Source organism: Rhinopithecus bieti, unplaced genomic scaffold (assembly GCF_001698545.2).
Source record: "Rhinopithecus bieti isolate Rb0 unplaced genomic scaffold, ASM169854v2 scaffold_19652, whole genome shotgun sequence".
Classification (NCBI taxonomy): domain Eukaryota; kingdom Metazoa; phylum Chordata; class Mammalia; order Primates; family Cercopithecidae; genus Rhinopithecus; species Rhinopithecus bieti.
This window is the reverse complement of record NW_016809913.1, coordinates 3,348,368-3,355,036: the sequence shown is the minus strand read 5'-3', so window position 1 is coordinate 3,355,036 and position 6,669 is coordinate 3,348,368.

The window sequence follows — 6,669 nt, the reverse complement described above, 5'->3', positions numbered from 1 at the left end:
TTTTTGTATTTTTTTAGTAGAGACAGGGTTTCACCGTGTTAGGCAGGATGGTCTCGATCTCCTGACCTCGTGATCCACCCATCTCGGCCTCCCAAAGTGCTGGGATTACAGGCTTGAGCCACCGTGCCTGGCCTTGAAATAGTTTTTATAGATGGAGACAAGATTAGTCTAAAATATGCATGAAGAGGTAAAGGAATTGGAATAGCTAAATTTAAAAAACAGTATTTATTTATTTATTTATTTATTTATTTATTTATTTATTTATTTATTGAGACAGTCTCGCTCTGTTGCCCAAGCTGGAGTGCAGTGGCGCGATCTTGCCTCACCACAACCTCTGCCTCCCGGATTCAAGCGATTCTCCTGCCTCAGTCTCCCAAGTGGCTGGGATTACAGGCATGTGCCACCACGCCTGGCTAATTTTTCTATTTTTAGTAGAGATGGGGTTTTACTATGTTGGTCAGGCTGGTCGCAAACTCCTGACCTCATGATCCACCGGCATTGGCCTCCCAAAGTGCTGGGATTACAGGTGTGAGCCACCATGCGTGGCCTATTTTTTATTTTATTTATTTATTTATTTGTTTTGAGACGGAGTCTCGCTATGTTGCCAGGCTGGAGTGCAGTGGCTCAATCTCGGCTCACTGCAACCTCTGCCTCCCAGGTTCAAGCGATTCTCCTGCCTCAGCCTCCAGAGTAGGTGGGATTACCGACACGTGCCACCACGCCCAGCTAATTTTTGTATTTTTAGTAGAGACAGGGTTTCACCATCTTGGCCATCTTGAACTCCTGACTTTGTCATCTACCCACCTTGGCCTCCCAAAGTGCTGGGATTACAGTTGTGAGCCATGATGCCTGGCCAATTTAATAATATTTTAAAAAATAAAAATAATAGGCCATGTGCGGTAGCTCACACCTATAATCCCAGCACTTTGGGAGGCCGAGGCAGGTGGATCACCTGAGGTCGGGAGTTCAAGAGACCAGCCTGACCAACATGGAGAAACCCCCTCTCTACCAAAAATACAAAAAATTAGCCGGGCATGGTGGCGCGTGCCTGTAATACCAGATACATAGGAGGCCGAGGCAGGAGAATCGCTTGAACCTGGGAGGCAGAGGTTGCGGTGAGCAAAGATCGTGCCCCTGCACTCCACTCCAACCTGGGCAACAGAGCAAGACTCTGTCTCAAAAAACGACGACAACAACAACAAAACAAAACAAAACAAAAAACTAAACAAAACAAAAAAACTAGCTGGGTGTGGTGGCACGTCCCAGCTACTTGGGAGGCTAAGGCAGGAGAATCGCTTGAACTTGGGAGGGGGAGTTTGCAGTGAGCTGAGATCATGCCACTTCACTCAAGCCTGGGGGACAGAGTGAGACTCTGTCTGAAAAAAAAAAAAAAAAGAATATAATCTGATCACTAAGGATATTCATTGCTAGAGTTGGTCGTTGTTTGTACTTTTTCAGAGGACAGAGGTAGAAAATATATATTCTTAAATTTATGTTACTCCATTTTCTTCTGGCATAAAGCAGTGCTGTCAAAATTATTCTTATTATAATCTAATTTTCATTCCCTTATAAGTCACATACTCTTTGTCTTGGATGCCTAGACTGTTGTTTTTTTCTCTAAAACCCAATACTTTTACTAAGATATAACCTGATGTTGGTTGCTCTGGGTTGATACTTTTTAGGTATACAGTGTGCTCTTTCAATATATACTTTCAAATCTTTTATATTTCTAAAAGCTTTACTGAGTTATAATTTTTGACATTTATTCTATTTTCCTGTTCTTGGTTTTCTTCTTTGAGGACTTTGTTATCTGTATATTTGATTATCTTTACTGTCTTCAATATTCACTACCTTCTCTTGAACCCTTTTTATGTTTCTACATTTATTTATTTTTTGAGATAGGGTCTCACTTTGTCGCCCAGGCTGGAGTGCAGTGGCACAATCATGGCTCACTGCAACCTCTGCCTCATGGGCTCAAGTGATCCTCCAGCCTCAGCTGGGATCACAGGTGTGCACCAGCATATCTGGCTAATATTTAAAATGTTGGTAGAGATGAGGTTTCACCATGTTGTCCCGGCTGGTCTGGAACTCCTGGGCTCAAGTGATCCTCCTGCCTTGGCTTCTCAAAGTGCTGGGACTACAGGTGTGAGCCACTGTGCCTGGCCTCTGGGATTTCTAGTCTCTATCTATTCCTCTCCCCAACTTTGGGTTTGATTTTTCTTTCCTTCATCTCGAATCTATTCCGTTCAATTTTTTTTTTTTAACTTTTAGTGGGAGAGCACATAGCCCTTCACTACCACAAACTGTACATTCAAATTTCCACATTTGGGTAAATCGCAGGGGTCCATACATCCAAAGTCTAATGAATAAGCCTTGCCCTTGGAAAACCACCTTCCTGATCACAGTATCTCCCGTCAGGTATTATCCTCAATTTTTTTTTTTTTTTTTTTTTTGGAGACATAGTCTCGCTGTGTCACCCAGGCTGGAGTGCTGGAGTACAGTGGTGCAATCTCAGCTCACCACAACCTCCGACTCCCAGGTTCAAGCAGTTCTCCTGCCTCAGCCTCCCAAGTAGCTGGGACTACAGGCACTCGCCACCACGCCTGGCTCATTTTTGTATTTTTAGTAGAGATGGGGTTTCACTATGTTGGTCAGGCTGGTCTTGAACCCCTGACCTTGTGATCCACTCACCTTGGCCTCCCAAAATGCTGGGATTACAGGCTTGAGCCACCATGGCTGGCTGATTATCCTCAATTTTAATTCTCCTCCCTTCAATTTTTCCTCATTACTGGAGCCTATCCTAGAACAGTCTAGCACATCACTTTTGAGAATCCATAAGACCCGGACTACTCCAGGTCCTTCAGATTTTCTTACTGTGCAGCAAAGGGTTAAGTAGCAGGTCTGGGTTGGCCACACCCTTCAGATCCTAAAGAAAGGGTAGGCCTTGGCAATATCCTGCCTGATAAGCTTGTCCTTGTTTACCTGGGGGCCTTGAGCCTTGTGGTATCAGCCTGAGCTCAGGCAGGGCTAAGGACTAAGGTGAGCCACATAGGGGGACAGCCATGCCCCATGCCCCAGGCTGCTGATAAAAACCAAGACTTAGGTGAAGTTCCCTGATAGATAATATTCTGTTCAAACTGTCACACACTGTTGAAGAGCAGCTAAGTACTGTCCACATGATTCCACTGGGAGAGGATAAATGGAAGCTTGTGCCTGATCTCTCCAGGCCCCTGCCCTGTGTGTCTTTTTCATTTTTTTGTTTTTTGCTTTTTTTTTTTGAGACGGAGTCTCGCTCTGTCGCCCAGGCTGGAGTGCAGTGGCTGGATCTCAGCTCACTGCAAGCTCCGCCTCCCGGGTTTACGCCATTCTCCTGCCTCAGCCTCCCTGTCTTTTTCTATTGCTTATTTTATTTATTATTATTATTTTTTGACACAGAGCCTCGCTCTGTAATGCAGGCTGGAGTACGTGGTGCGATCTCAGCTCACTGCAACCTCTGCCTCCTGGGTTCAAGTGATTCTCCTACCTCAGCCTCCCGAGTAGTTGGGATTACAGGCACTGGCCATCATGCCTGGCTAATTTTTTGTATGCCTCAGCCTCCCAAAGGGCTGGGATTACAGGTGTGAGCCATAGCACCCAGATTTTATTATTTATTTATTTATTTATTTATTTATTTATTTATTTATAAGATGGAGTCTCGCTCTGTTGCCCACTGGAGTGCAGTGGCCCGATCTCAGCTCACTGCAAATTCTGCCTCCCAGGTTCATGCCATTCTCCTGCCTCAGCCTCCTGAGTAGCTGGGACTTACGGGCGCCCGCCACCACACCTGGCTAATTTTTTTGTATTTTTAGTAGAGACAGGGTTTCACCATGTTAGCCAGGATGGTCTTGATCTCCTGACCTCGTGATGTGCCCACCTCGGCCTCCCAGAGTGTTGGGATTACAGGAGTGAGCCACCACGCCCAGCCATTTATTTTTAATAGACAGGATTTTGCTCTGTCACCCAGGCTGGAGTATAGTGGCAAATGTAGCTCGCTGTAGCCTCAAACTGCTGAACTCAAGTGATCCTTCCACCTTAGCCTCCTGAGTAGCTGGCTAATGCCTGGCTATGCCTAGCTAATTAAAAAAATTTTTTTTGGTAGAAATGGGGGTCTCATCATGTTGCCCAGGTTGGTCTTGACCTCCTGGCCTCAAGCAATCCTCCACACCTTGGCCTCCCAAAGTACCGGGATTACAGGTGTGAGCCAGCAGGCCTGGCCAAACTTGCTAATTTTAATCTGTGTCTTTTTGCTTTACTAAATAGTAACCATGAGCATAACAGCTTTTCTGAGTTCTGTGAGTCCTGGCAAGTCATCAAATCTGAGAGTGATCTTAAGCACCCCTGAACACACTTACCATGGCCCACTTGCACTCATCTGGTATTGGAAGGAAACAAATTTCTTGAGTTTCAGCTGCTACTTTTCAGTTGTTCCATGGTGCTTTCCAGGAGTTCCAGTTGATGATATGGGGTTTCCCCTGTTCTCACAGGCTTTGCCCCTTCTTCGTCCTGCACAGACACTGAGATCATGCAGGTCTTGCATCCGTTTGTAGTTCGTCTTCACTAGCTTGTATTTTAGAATTTGAGGGGGTAAGTGGTCACCTAGTCTTATTGTAGATATTATCCAGGGGATTTTGCTTTTGTTATCTATCTAGTTGCTCTATTTCTTTGTGTTTATTAAGAGATGGGGTCTACCAATGTTGCCTAGGCTCACTGCAACCTCAAATTCCCAGGCTCAAGCGATTCTCCCACCTCAGTCTCCTGAGTAGCTTTGGAACTACAGGTGGGCACCACCACACCTGGCTAAATTTTTATTTTATTTTTTGAGACATTGTCTCGCTGTTGTCCTGGCTGGAGTGCAGTGGCAAGATCTTGGCTGACTGCAGCCTCCACCTCCTGGGTTCAAGCAATTCTCCCACCTCAGCCTCCCATGTAGCTGGGACTACAGGTGTGCACCACCACATCCAGCTAATTTTTGTAATTTTAGTAGAGATGGGGTTTCACCATGTTGGTCAGGCTGATCTCAAACTCCTGACTTCAGGTGATCTGCCAGTCTAGGCCTCCCAAAGTGCTGGGATTACAGGTGTAAGCCACCACACCCAATTTTTTTTTTTTTTTTTTGAGGCGGAGTCTTGCTCTGTCGCCCAGGCTGGAGTGCAGTGGCCGGATCTCAGCTCACTGCAAGCTCCGTCTCCTGGGTCTACGCCATTCTCCTGCCTCAGCCTCCTGAGTAGCCAGAACTACAGGCGCCCGCCACCTCGCCCAGCTAGTTTCTTTTTGTATTTTCTAGTAGAGACAGGGTTTCACCATGTTAGCCAGGATGGTCTCGATCTCCTGACCTCGTGATCCGCCCGTCTCGGCCTCCCTAAGTGCTGGGATTACAGGCTTCAGCCACCGTGCCTGGCCACACCCAAATTTTTTAAGTGGATAAAAAATGGCTAGGCATAAGCCACCATGCCCAGCCAAAAAAATCAGTTTTTTTTTAGACAGAGTCTCGCTCTGTCGTCCAGGCTGGAGTGCAGTGGCCCGGATCTCAAGCTCACTGCGAAGCTCTGCCTCCCGGGTTTATGCCATTCTCTCTGCCTCAGCCTCCCGAGTAGCTGGGACTACAGGCGCCCGCCACCTCGACCGGCTAGTTTTTTGTATTTTTTAGTGGAGACAGGGTTTCACCATGTTAGCCAGGATGGTCTCGATCTCCTGACCTTGTGATCCGCCCGTCTCGGCCTCCCAAAGTGCTGGGATTACAGGCTTGAGCCACCGTGCCCGGCAAAAAAATCAATTCTTATGATCATATCATCACACAAACTCTTCTCTCCAAGCACACAGTTTTGGAAACTAGGTTCCCTTACTTATTTGAACAGAATGAGTTCTTTTTTTTGAGACAAAGTTTCACTCTTGTTGCCCAGGCTGTACTGCAATGGCATGATCTCAGCTCACTGTAACCCCTGCCTCCTGGGTTCAAGTTATTCTCCTGCCTCAGCCTCCCCAGTAGCTGGGATTTTACAGGCATCCACCACCATGCCCAGCTAATTTTTGTATTTTTAGTAGAGACGGGGTTTCACCAGGTTGGCCAGGCTGGTCTCAAACTCCTGACCTCTGGTGATCCACCCACCTCGGCCTCCCAAAGTGCTGGGATTACAGGTGTGAGCCAACACGCCCAGCCAATGAGTTCATTTAAAAAAAAAATCTTCACAGTTCAAGAAAATCAATATTTAAATTAGTTTCAAGGCCAGACACAGTGGCTCACGGCTGTAATCCTAGCACTTTGGGAGGTCAAGGAGGTAGGATCACTTGAGGCCAGGTGTTCAAGATCAGCCTGGCCAACATGCCAAAACCCCATCTCCACTAAAAGTATAAAAATTAGCCAGGTGTGGTGGTGCACACGTGTAACGCCAGCTACTTGGGAGGCTGAGGCAGGGAAATCCGTTGAACCCAGGAGGCAGAGGTTGCAGTGAACCAAGATTGCACCACTGTACCCCAGCCTGGGCAACAAAGTGAGAATCTGTCAAAAAAAAAAAAATTAGTTTCAGAGTTCCAAATATTACCACTCCTGTCTCAAATTAGGTTTAAGGCACTCCTGTGAACAGGCAGATTGTATAGGCATAAATTAAGATGTCACTTCCCTAGAGAGGCTAA